Raw genomic sequence first — 13935 nt, 5'->3', positions numbered from 1 at the left:
CTATCAAAGTGTGGCGGCACTCGACAGTAAAATACCACCACTTGACACTAACTAGTGTCGAACGACGGCAGCGCAGTGGTTAGCGCCTTAAGTTACGAACGTTCGGAACCCGGGTTCAAATCTCGGCGACCGGGAGTTTTCTGATTTTTCTTTCACGCATCTAAAATGTAGCAAAAGAAAAATGCAGCAGTACCTCAGTAGCGATACCGGCGACCCGTAGCAGAACCTTTTCTCATTCTACACTACTATAACGCACTATCATAACAACTATACCGGCCAGACAGCAACAAACAAACATATACACCTCGGAAGTTCCCCATTGGTCTGTGTCCCATCCTACGTTAACTGTGACGAGGTTCTTAGGATCTCGTGATGTTTTCTAAAATAAATTTCCACTTGTTGGAAGAAAATTCGATTGCAAAGGGAAATGGCGAAAAACTAAGAAAACCAGAGATCTTCAGCTTTCAGGTTTCAGGATTGTAGATAGGACCTTTTGATAAAGAGGACAGTGGGGAGAAGAACGGCAATCGGATTGACCTTTTAAAACAGTGTTGTACAGTCTGGAAGAGACTCAGGCAAGCAGCCAAATATAGTGTTCGTATATATTCCACATGTGAAATGTCATCGGTGATAATTCATGGTACGTAACATAGTAAGTTAATAATTACGTTCTATAAAAAGTTGAGAGTATATACGTTTGACTTTGAATGCCATAAATGCAGGAAACATGTAGGACAAATCATGGTAGTGGTGTATTTATCTGACCTTGATTTGTTGCAACGAAATTTTATTCAATGGCTGATTAATTATGCGAACGTAAGCTATTATTATGTGAAGAAAAAATAATAGGACAAAATAGTTTGTATAATTGGAGTTCATGTAATAGAACAAACATGAACAGTTTGTCTGACGAGGAAGAAGTACCAACTATTTGCTTATTGACAGGGACCAAGTATAATACTTGTCCAAGAAAAACTGGTCAGTAAACAAAATAGTTTGTATAATTGGAGTTTGTGCAATATAAGAAAACAAGCAATTTGTCTGTCCTAGGAACAATTATGGATTATTTATTGTAGTCAAGGAAGAATAAACTATTTGTCGAGGTCAAGAAACAAATATTGTATTTATTTGTTGACTGGAAGCAAGTATAATATATTTGTCCAAGAAAGTGGTCAGCGGACAAAATAGTTTGTATAGTTGGAATTGGTGTGTAATAGAAGCTCACCAATTTTCCCTCGAATACAAACTATTCGTTGCTTGACCAGATAAATGGAATTATATTCTTTAAATCATTGTACTGTATGTTTTGTCATTCGATTATGCCGTCCAAATGTTCAAAGACACGTAGAACGACCATGGTCCACTTACGACCCTCCCTAACGTTATGGGGACTAGTACAGAGCCGGTATACGCAGGTAGCTGACAAATTACTCGGCCAGACTCTGTTTAAATTGCCCCATGACCGCCGCACTACGTGCGTAACTCACGTTGTTTGCCCATTAACGTCGATCATTTCAAGTATGCGCATCTATGTCACGTATGCTCTGTACATCCATCCTACCTTTCAATCGGGCCATTCTCTGCTCTGCTTTACGTCCATGAACTCGATTCGACTGCTCTCTCGCGTCCCCCGAGCTGCAATGATGTAATATGAACGGCCCGACCACGTGCTTCGAACTATTTCTCCAACTCTCGATGATTCCATGGTTCCCCATAGAGGAATATGGTGGTATGACCATGGTATAATCGACGAGAGTTTGATTCTAGGTGAAAAAACAAGTGGAAAATGTAGAATAAAATTTGTTCGTACGACGCTTTGTTTTCGAAAAAATCCAACTTGAAAGTTTGTGGGCTATGCGCGCACCCGGTCGATTTAGGGATAAGAGTAACAAGAGGTTATCGTGGAAGCATAAGAGAGTCGACAAAAACGAAGAATAACGACGAACGATCGTTTCAAGGTTTCTTTTTTTTTTTTTTTTTTTTTTAGAAAAAGCAATTTTATTTCATTCTCCAACGAACAAATGTTTCCGTTTATATTTGGAACAATTTTGGCTTTCCTTGCTATTTCTACTTTAGCACAATTTTACTTTTGTTAGACTCTTGAGTACCGGTACCGACTAATCAGCGTTTGAAGGTAAAAAATTTGATCTCCGAGTATAATCCACCGAGCGGCAAAAACATACTTCAAGGACTGGTTTGAAAATTCGAAAGGAACGATCTCGTCAACTATGTAATAAAACAGCGTTTATGCGCAATCCTGATGTCACATAATACTGTATTACACAATGTTCCAAGTCATCGACGATCCGAAACGCGTGTTAACGATCGACCTTTTTATTCCTCAGGCAAACGTGAGTCCTTCGTTGTGGCAATAACCCGATAATGAAAATGTATCCTTGACAACGATGCATCGTTTATCCGTGTCTTGTTCTAGACCTCTTTGTTTTTATGAAATCGTGGAGCGAAGAATGTTTCGTGTCAAGGTGCATTCCAAATCTGTTTTTTGCCACGTCAATACTCTCATGGTATAAAAAGAAAATATAAATAAATAATTGGAAGCAACTGAGGTTGATGCTATTAGTTTAACAACGTTTGGTTTAGACCAATTCAAACCTATATCCAAACTTCGTTTTTCAAACTGATTCAAACTCCACGTAAATCTATGTTAAAAAATAAAGATATTTCACGAAACAATAAATTGTCAGCGAATCCTGATCGAAGCTCAATTTAGTTTCAAACTTGATGCGACTAACTCAAACTTGGCGGAAATTGAACTCGGATCTACCCCACGTTCGAACTAGATAAAATTTGAGACTGAAACAACCATGAAAATCCCAACTTTCTCAAACTTAAAACGTCGTTAGTTATAAATAAACAATGTTTAAAATGAACTTTTGTAATTAAATTAATCGCAGGAGAAGATAAAAGAAAGCGACAAAACGTACGGATTGTTAGGATGTTACGAAGCGACAACACGGAGAAACGATAAAGAAAGATATCGTCCAGTTTTTACAGTTACACTTTATATCGTAAATTTCAAAGCGTAGTTGCCTCGTTCACGCTTATTGCGTGACCAAACAGCCGAAGGCAAATTGCACGGTGTAATTAACAGAAATTTTCAAACTAAAAACAACCAGTCGCATCCATGTTTATGGACGATAATTAATCGCAATTTCCGACAGCCGGGCACCAATTCTAAATATTGAACATGGTATTTATTATGCTCGTAATTATCCACGATCGATGCCAATTATTACATTTCACAGAAAGAAATGTTTTTCTTTGTAATTTCCATCGCGTGCACTAGTCGCGTGCATTTGCCCACGTGCACGTACATCACGGCGTAATTGCTGCGTGTGTTTATTTTCTAGTGAATATTATAGAAATGGTTGCTTGTAATTTGCAATTAGTCCAAACTCTGACAGGATATTTAAATTATTAGTTTAAAAGAAGAAATGTGATTTAATCTATCGAAACGTAGGACAAAGAACGTCGAATTGTTTCGTGTATCGTTGGACGATTAAAGTTAAGCGTTTCTGTTAACGGCAACATCACAGGATTGTATTTAATTAAAAACAAATGCACGATATAAGTTATGAACAACTCGGTGAGAAAGAATTATTAGAACATTCTTTATTTTATCGTAAGAGGAAATAGTAAAGAATTAATTAAAAAAAAAAAAGAAAAATATATAATGCTATCAAGAAATAAATAATAAAATTAATAAAAACTGCTCACCTAAAGTATAAAACGAGACGTAAGAGGAAAGAAAGATAAATAGCAAACGATACACTGTCGATATGATGACTTCCTTGAAATCGAACACAAAATTGATAGCGATATTACTATCTTTTCTGCCGTAGAACTAGCGTGGAACGAATCGATCAAAGAATACGTTTGATTAATCTTTTCATTCAGTGTTATTAATCTAGCTTATATTCGAAGAAGATTTTCTGAACATTTTGCGAACTGCAGACGTGAATTCGCTTCCTTCTTACGGGCTTCAGGCGGCATCCGATAAAAATCTGAACTAAAACGGTAAATTAAATAAAATAGTAAAAAAGGAAGCAATGGATTCTATAAAGGAAACGTTACGAAAGTGCCTTTACGTTACGCGCTCTGATAATACGAAACCGTTATCGATATATTACGATATTGATCGGTCGGTAAGTTAGTTGCGACTTTTAACGAATTTGATAAAATAATAAATTTTTCTTGGCGCCTTCGACTCAAAGTCGATTTTCTTGAAGGCAGAAATTCGAGTGAAAAAAATGTATTGCATATTCCATATTCCCTCCAGGTTGTACCATCGATACACCCTTATATATCGTTATATATTATATTTCATGAATATAACTAGAAATTATTACAGAATCTATTTCTCTAGTCGTGTTCATAGAAATATGAAATTCTAATATACCAGTTACGCTATAGTACGCTATAGTATTATGAGACGTACGATGTTATGGCATAGAAAATCGATTAACGTGCCAAAATGCCACGTGGCTCACAAGTTCCAATGTGTTTCCCAAGTTTCACCTGGTTTCCTCATCGCTCTGCCATTGTATTCTATCACCGTTTCATTACACTGTCAGCTAACATTCTATTCATAGCAATTACCACTTCCCATCATAATAAATGCCCGAGTTTAACCTTCTTTCGGTCTCTTACCCCCTGCTCCTCATCTCCAACTGAACTTAACTCTGTTCGTACTTCAAATTAGAATTAATTAGACGCTCGAAAAGATAGCCTAAGATGCTTCACGTAAAGTATAAAAATTATCGCGTTAAATGCAACCTCGACTGACAAATTTCTTCTTTCTTCTTGCACCGGGTCAGAACGGAGCTCCAGCGAACTTCTGTCCGCTTTTTTGAATTTTATCGAATTGAGATGAGAAAAGATTTAGAATTCGAATTTTCGAAATAAATGACGTATCCGATCTCGATCGAACGTTCAGCGCTTTGAAACAGATGTTACGGAACGACTGGGTTGAAATGGACCCGGGCTCTTCTTTGAATCTTATCGAATTGAAATCAGAAAAAAGTTAGAATTCGAATTTTCGAAATAAATGACGTATTCGATCTCAATCGAACGAACGTTTAGTGCTTTGAAACAGATGTTACGAAACGACTGGGACGAAATGGACCCGGGTTCTTCTTTGAATCTTATCGAATTGAAATGAGAAAAAAGTTAGAATTCGAATTTTCGAAATAAATGACGTATCCGATCTCGATCGAACGTTCAGCGCTTTGAAACGGACGTTACGAAACGACTGGGTCGAAATGGACCCGGGCGGTTAAAGCATCGTCAGTCTGTCGATCGTACGAGAGAAAAGATTCGATTTCTTGACTTGTTGCCTCTTTCCAAGCGAAACGGTCAGGATACGAGCAACTCTGTAATTTCTTGGCCGTTGCCTCGATAATGAGCCGGTGAGTCAGTCGTTTAACACTAGCCTCGTCCTCGACTCCGCGTGTTCGATTTTTGCTCAGAGGACAAGCGAGCGTAGAAGTCTGAAATACGTTCGTAACAATCGAACAAATAAATTCTCATCGCGTCAATTTGTTGAATAGATCCTTTCTTCAATCTTTAGGGGTGGGGGGAACTTTTACAATTTATTTTCCACGCGTTCTTGGCGTCACTTTTTACGTAATCGTGTCCTTTTTTAAGTTTCCTTTTCCTCGTTTCGATTTTACCCTGAAACCTTATAAATTAAATTGCATCGTTAATTTCAGTTAATTTTATTCAATGCGTGTCAACAGATACAGATACATTGGATTTAGAATTGAATTTTCATTTAAACATTTCTGACATCCAATATGCTCGGTGTCAGAAGAATTTGTTAATCTTTCATTTCCTGTAGCTGCCATTAATTTTGAAATGCCAAAGATAATTCATTTTTAACATCCTTTGTATCTTACGAGGTCAAGAAATCACGGCTCTTATTGTCAGTTATTGTCAGAAATCTAAGCGACAAATAATACAAGTTGAATCGTTCCTCTCAGTTATCACGTGGTCTTGCACGGACACTCGTAAAGTAGCCGTATTCCTGCTCCATAATTCATTTCATCGTTACACGACCGACATGTACACGTGCTTTTTCGTGGTACGCGACACCAAAACGTGCATCGATCCCACGACGATCGAATGGAAAAAACGTAGATAAGAAAATGGCACTCGACAACTTTTAAACTACCTTGCCTGCTTTTTTATTATTTCACGAGTAAAGATCGTAGCGAGGAATTAGAAAAATTCCCATCGTACTAAACTGACTATAACATGTAACTTCGAAGATTTTAAGACTATCATCTTCTTATGCTTTATCTATTGTTCGTTATTCGAGTTAGAAAGTAATGTGGGTATTTTATTTAAATATGTATGACAAACACACTGACGTAGAATGCAAATTGATCAGGATCTTCGAAAGATTCAGTTCGTTCGAGGGGATCGTCGAAACGTACGAATGTCGTTAAAAGACAATCTCCTCCAGATTTCTTCGCTAAAAAATTAGTGGAGCTCCCTCCAATAGTGGTTGATATCTCTGTAAAATTTTAGACCGGAATACGCAGCAGTTTCTTTGGAAAAAATTCGAGAAGATTTGGACCTGGGCCTAAGTTCTCCGCAACTGTATAGCGCGATAACTGTCTTCCGCGACTAAGTATAATCGTCAGCTTGTCTCGAGGTTTGATAGACGAACTTGTAGCAAATATCTCAGCAAAATTTTAGGTCAGTATACGTAGTAGTTCGTTTGGAAAAAATTTGGGAAGATTTGGAACTGGGCCAATCTTCACCCTGGATTTGATAGAATTGGTTAAGAGCCATAAAATATATTCGATATTCGTGTTTCGGTAACAACGGTGTCACCTGGACGTCGTCACCCTCTTTCCTTTATCGATAAAACTTGCCTAATTCAGGGCGGCGCTATTATTAAAAAAGCAAACCGGTGAGACGTTTGAATTCTCGCAAGAGTGCAGCCTGTTACCCTAGCACCAGTTCTAATTTAGAAATGGGTGGGATGACCTGTATTCATTCGGTCCTATCAACTGACCTTGCTTTATATCGTACGCGTTGACTATCGCAATTTCCTTAATATCAGTTTAGAAACGCGCCTTTATCTCACAATGGATCCCCAAGCACTAAGGGAAGCGTATGATGATACTCCTCTATCAAAGTTAATTGCGTTCGAGTGGCACGAATGGTTTAGAATTGCGTGCTTGATGGAACAACCTATTGTACCGTAGAATTACTTTCTTAAAGCTTTTTTAGTAGATAAATTAGACGAATAGCATGTAGATCTAATAGGCGAATGGTTTTAGTAGATTTCCTACTAACAACGCACCCTGTGCGTCGTGTGTTTTCTAAAAGTTAGTAGATTTTCACTAGACTAGTAGATCTTTGTTTTAACGTTTGTTTATTTTGTTGTCGTCACGTTGCCACGTTTCCGGTCGATGAAAAATACTTTAATTGGGTCGTAGGTTATGTGGTTATTACTTGGTACATCGTGATTCAGAAAAGCAATATTTCAGTACGAAATGTTCTCGTTTGTTTGCTGTTTCTGCACAAGAGAACATAACGATGCTTAGGTTCAGTTTTCCTAAAAGTAAATACGCTTGACATGATTTTGTCTTAAAAATAAGCGTAAATATTGAGAATGAGAGAATCAAGTGACACCCTATATATTTCCAAATAAATCCCCACCCACATAAGAATTGCATCCAAGAAATAACTAAGAAAAGATGTCAGAAGGACCTAGATATTTATTTCTGAGCTAAGAATCGACCCAACTATGATAATCACTTTCCAGACCTTCGTAGTTTGGCTTCTTAGAGCGATCGTTGCTTCCGGGTGAAAACGACGTTCGTTTTTCGCTATGGGCTTTGTCGCAGGCCTAAATCAGCATTGGTACCAATGGCTCGTTAATGAAATAGCCACTGTTCGAAAGGAAACGTTCAATAGCCACTAACGATCACAGTTGGTCCAATTCCCTAGCTGCCGATAGACACTAGAAGTGGCAATTCGATGGCCTGAATTCGAAGTCAAAGACGCGTGTCTGCTGGTGGACACGTTGATACGTGTAGAATTGATCATCTCTGATTCACGTTAGTATGCTATGTTGTTATAGTAACTTCTAGCGTTAAATGGAAAAATAATCGTATTACTGTAGTAAAATTATTTTAGTACGTTGAAATGAATTTCAAAGTATAATACTTAATTAAAAGTAAAAGTATTCTAAAAAGTATTAAAAGTATTCTACTTCTCAACTTCTTTGAGATTTGAAATATTTTTATTTTAGTATTTTACACGCACACGTTGATGTCGATATTTTCCACGAATAACCTACAAATTGTTTTAAACTAAGATAACCTAAAATTAAATTCGTGATTAGTATTTCACAATATTACGATATTTAACACTAACCTTACTCAGTCAGGTGACCTGTTTCAAAATTTGATCTGCAATTAAAAATTAAAATTAAAATTTTTATGTAAATTCTTATATTAACAAAAACTAAGAAACTGGTCAATCAGATAACATAAAAGTTAGACGAACAAAAGAAATAGCAATGAACGTACAGTTTTAAATTAAATATTGAAATATTGGTCGTTTGACCAGGTCTGGTAAGGTTAGTGCAAATGATAATAATATCTAAAAAGATAACCTTCGAATAAATAATCTACGAACAATACATTAATATCCGTAGACAAGGTCGTGATGATATTTCACGCTTCATTAGGATAAAAATAACTCGATCGTTCCAATTTGTTTGAAAACCCGATAGTCCGGATAGGAAAAAGAACCAGGCGTCAAATAAACTAGAAGCTTCCGGTATCGATTCCTTGCGGAGATCAAACGGCCACTAGGGAATTCCCAATTCCGCGGGAAAGAAACCGTTCCGCTATTATATTTCTAATTGAATTCCTGGTCGATGCACGAGATAGCTTTCAAGCTGATAACAAGTCTATTACCAGGCATCCAGAGTAATACTAATATTCTTTGCATTGCAAAATACAGAGATAGGCAGATGGAAGAGTGGAAGTACCAGAATAAAAATACCAACCTAAGAAAATTTAATGAAACTTTCTTCGAAGAGGTCGAACGACTAGCAGATGATTCTCTTCTGGTGGCTAATGTAATTCGAACGGCGATCATGTTACCTTAGGTTGGGAATAAACGTAAGATTAAACAGAGTTTGAGGTTATGCATCGAGTTAATATGGCGATGAGGAGAGAGTTACTATTTCGTTTCTGTAGTTCGCGTGTGGCATTGGTAGAAAGTTTGGTAACAGAGTTTTATATCAATTGCTAATTTTATTCTGTAATTAGAATCATTTAAATAATTGTAATTTTTAATTAGACGCAAATGCTAATCTTCCTCAATCTTCGGAGTTTCGACAAAATTTTTGGAATCTTCCGTCACGCGCTTGACGCTGTCAATTAGACAAAAAATAATTCCAATATTTTACAATAATATAGATTACAATTACAGTAAAAGTTTAGAGTAATCAAAGTAGAATTACAATTAAGCACGATTTTAAAAGGATAATTCTATTACTTACCAGCCTAACGCTTGTCATTCAAAATCACCTAACCCCAACCTAACCTCAATTAAACAGAGCATTTAACTAGAAAATTGGAAAGTACGAGAACTTAAAGCCCGATTAGAATATATTCTCAAAATCTTCCCTAAGTTTCGAGGTTTCAAAAATTGGTGTATTTTATCGTACGCTGGAAACTAGTAATTCGTTAAAAAAATAATTACATCGTTTTACAGCAATACAGGAAAACCAGTCGTTTGACGAAGAAAAACAGATTCGTCATTTTTGTGGAATTTAGATAAAGATCTTTCTAAACTTTCAAAATTTCAAAAAGGTCATTAGAAACTTTCTATCGTACGCTTGACGTTACCAATTAGTTAAAAAATTATTTCCATCGTTGCACGCTGATCCGAGAGGGCTGCTCGTTTGACGCAATAATTCCAATAATTCTCAATAATTCCAATATATTTGGCAACCAATCCAGGAAAGCTACCTAACCGAACGTAAGCCGGCTACCATTCGGCGCAAAGCAGATTTTCATCAAAATCATATGAAATTCCAATTAGAGGCAATTTCAAAATCACAATTCTATTAGCGATCACCCGGTATACATCTCGTTCTAATTTCGTTAATGAATTCTGCTTTCAACGTATCGATCTTGATCGCGATTCGAAACGCCCACGACGTCCGGCCGTCCATCCGGCTGCTTCCGGAAGTAGGCGTAGGTGACCGAAATTGATACGAAGGAACACGGAATCCAGAAGTTCTCGGTTACCTCGTTGTCGTCTACGTGTCCTATCGCTGCTATGTTCAGAGGCAAAACGTCGTTTCGCGTACTACGAAACAATGTTATCGTTATTCGTTTGATAGTAAAGTAGATACCGCGTACCTTCTGACGCACGATGGACGCGTGTCACGGTAGAGCGAAGATAGACGTCTTAGCGAGAAAGTTCCTCGTTTCTTGATAGATGAAAAATTTCATATTACCCGATAGAAATATCTCTATTGAAAGTATTTCAGAAACTGTTTTGATAGAAATTTTCCAAATTTGTTTGTTTCTAAAATTTCTGCCCTCTCTATATACAGGGTTTTTTTTTATTTTGGTTTTTTACAATTTGTCCTTATGGACATTTGGTAAAGTGTCATATCTTATTGATGAAAAAAAATAAAATAAAAATAAATATAGCATGTGGGTGGCTACCCCCAGCGGGGTGCCAGCTTCGTTTTTTCTAAGTTATATACAGGGTGTCTCATTTTTATCTTGTCAAACGATGTCGATATATTGTGCGATTAAAAGACACGAAATAAATAATTTGTAAAAATATTTCTACACAAATTACCTGAAACATTTGCATATAGCGTAACGTAAAATTTTCCTGAAACTTAACTTCAAATATTTCTATAAAAATATCTATTAGTATTAATATATCCTATAAAACGGTAATTCCCACGTAACTGTTTCTATTATCAAAATATTTATAAAAATCTCATTTCAAGTACCTTCGTCGCTGTAATTACCGGCAGCAGTAGACCGATAACTATGATATTTGTTTCGTCTTTACTTCGTTAATTTTACAACGGCTCTGACTTGATTCACTTATACGGAATGTACATAGAAGAAAGAGAGAGAAAATTTTATTTGTAGGGGAAGAGACGGGGGAGGGATTCATTGCCGCTGAAAGCTCGGAACACTCGCGGGGAGTTTGATCGTGGCAGATAATGTGGTTATCGTGTGCGCCTGCATAGGAAACCATTAGGGGTGATGCGCGAAATTTCACCGGAAGCGGGATAGCCGCGGCCTTTCAACCCGAAAAACAGCCTTTTCATCGACGAGTTTACAAGTTTGCCATGTTTGCGTGTAAATATCATTTTCACAAAATTAATCAGAAAATTTCGAAATAAACCACGATAAAAGTATAAATATTACATATTTATCCCTGTTTTTGAAGTTTCCGGAAAAGATTCTGAAAGTTTTCTATCAAACGCTCGAAACTACCAATCGGTGAAAAAGTTCCAATATTCGAAATTAATCCATCCGACGAAGAGAAGGAAAATTTATCAAATGTTTTTCAATTTTCGAAATTCCAAAATATCTTTAGGAATCTTTTGTCATACGTTTACAAGCAATCGGTGAAAAAAAAATAATTCCAATATTCCATATTAATTCATTTTGACGAGGAGGAAGAGAATTAATTGAATTCCACGAAAAGGCGTAAAAATCTCTTTGAATTTTTGAAGTTCCAAAAATTCTTTGGAAACTTCGCTTTCATATACTCGACGGTGTACCAATCAATAAAAAAAAAAAAAATAATTCCAATATCCCAAGCTGACCGAGGCATACAGCCGCCTTGAAAAAGAAAAAACCAGCTTCGCTGAAAAAATATAAAATAAAAATATTTCGTCAAATATTCAGAAATTTCCGTAAACTGCAATTCTGTTCAAAAAGATGTTTCGTCGGATATTTGCGAATTTGCAATAAACATTCACGATTTATTTATATTTATATCGTTCTATTATATATATTATAATACAATACAATTTTACTAAAGACAGAAATGTTATTAACGTTATTTCTTTTATTTTTTATTTATTCGCCATATTTTTACAGAGCTCGTGTTTCGTGTTTTAAATATAAGAATAAATAAAATATAAAAATTTTTAACGACCAACGCTGTTTGTCGGTGTTTGTTTCAACATTTGCAATTTATTTGTTTTACAATATATAAAACATAAAATTTTAAACAACCAATATTGTTCGTCTTATTCGTACTTACAGTCTACTTATTTTATAACCTCAGCGTATTGGTTGGCTGTTTCGCATCAGGTTTTCAAGATCTTGCCAACATAGCCAGTAGAGCGTAGAAACAATTTCTTTCTACTTTATTCGCTTTCTACGCCATCAGTTTAGAACGCAGACGCGATTTTCTCTCCCCTCCTCCGATGATCCTCTCATTCTTATCAACATAAATACACGCTAGTATACTTCGTGTACTTAGAGCGGCGCATCCTCTGCGGAAGTGCATATTAATGTTGTGCATCACGTTGGCTGCGCGCGACAAGCGAAATTGTTTTTAAACAACCCGCCGGGCTTTATCGCCGGAACCAATCGTAATGGTTAGTGGGAAACGAGTTACGATTTACGATTCTTGGAACGTTTGAAAAATACATTTTCAAGCCGATATCTTTGTCAGATCATCGTCAGAATAATATGAAATAGCATTAAGAATAATAATCTATTTTTATCTAAATTCCGTTAAGTATACTTCTTATCGTTATAGCTTGATAATAACCTCTAAATTCTTTCCAATATTCTTCCCGCCCCCAGCCTGTACCATAACCTCAAATGGTATCAACGATGACTATTTATAAAGGAATTTTTTGTCGTTTGGAAAATTTAATTTATTCTAAGCTTCCATAAGATTAGATTACTTATCTGACTCGGATTTAATATTTCATCCTGTATGATAATAGGTGAATGATTATCGCAAACTTAGCCTACATTTAACTACGTAAAAAAAGAAGGAAAGAGATAAATGGTTTAATTCAAGTCAAACTTATATCTCCGAACAGAGATTTAGATAAAACAAACTTTACAGAAATTTAGTCCAAACTTATCTCAGTGCGAATAGCCAAACGCAGACCTAGCCTTAAGGACAGATAAATAGTCTGATTCAAGCGGGGAAACTTTTACCCAAACGTAATTCGAACCCAACGCAAGAGTATAAAAAGATGTACCGAAATCTAATGGCAATTTAAACCAATTCTAATCTAACCTAAAATTTAACCTATAAACCTAACCTTGCGTATATGTATAGGAAACCTGATTTCTAGTTGAACTCACAAATTAAATTGTTCTATCTGAATGAACCTACGGTACAACATAAATGAAAGACATAGATAAGCATAGTGTCCCACTATCGTTATTCAGTCCGATAGGATCTTTTTCCATGGCGTAAAGGGAGATAAAGCGGCTACTGAAAGCTATTGCCACGATGTGACGACAAATGGTTTCAATGTTGTGCCCTCGACGTGTACGAGTCACGACTACGTAACATCTCGTACGGTTGCACGGTAATTGAGTGCTGATGAATCATTCGTATTAACAGTTGCATCGATTTTCTTGCCCCCCAGCTGAGTTACACCGCGATGACTTTGCAATACGACAAGTTCGTCGACCGTTCGTCTCGTGTCTTCTGTTCGCGTCGAGCGATTAACTATACAGGCTGGCGTAATCGTTGGTCGAAACTCGCGAAACGGTGTCCCATTCTCGCTACTTTCGAAAGCTAATCAACTTCTTATACAACGTTAAATCATTTAGTAGATAAAAAATATATTATACAAAGCACGTAGTTAATATGAATTTAAATTGAGATTAAAGACGGCGTACGTTCGATTTAATTTAA

The 13935-nt window shown here is 36.4% G+C and overlaps 1 protein-coding gene across 2 annotated transcripts in view; it reads left to right on the top strand.

The window, feature by feature from the left end:
* Positions 1 to 13935, top strand: part of LOC132914772 (beta-1,4-glucuronyltransferase 1) — a 59300-nt gene that overhangs the window by 26393 nt on the left and 18972 nt on the right. Inside the window, exon 1 of one of the 2 annotated variants that reach the window (XM_060974153.1) lies at positions 3903 to 4038. The exons of the other annotated variant lie outside the window; for it this stretch is intronic. The gene's annotated coding sequence lies outside the window, so the exon portion shown is untranslated. Of the gene's footprint in view, positions 1 to 3902; positions 4039 to 13935 lie in introns of those variants that run through there. 2 annotated transcript variants of the gene reach the window in all.

Source organism: Bombus pascuorum, chromosome 15, assembly GCF_905332965.1.
Source record: "Bombus pascuorum chromosome 15, iyBomPasc1.1, whole genome shotgun sequence".
Taxonomy (NCBI): Eukaryota; Metazoa; Arthropoda; class Insecta; order Hymenoptera; family Apidae; genus Bombus; species Bombus pascuorum.
Note: the sequence above shows the minus strand (reverse complement) of the source record. Positions and strands in the feature narration are given on the sequence as shown.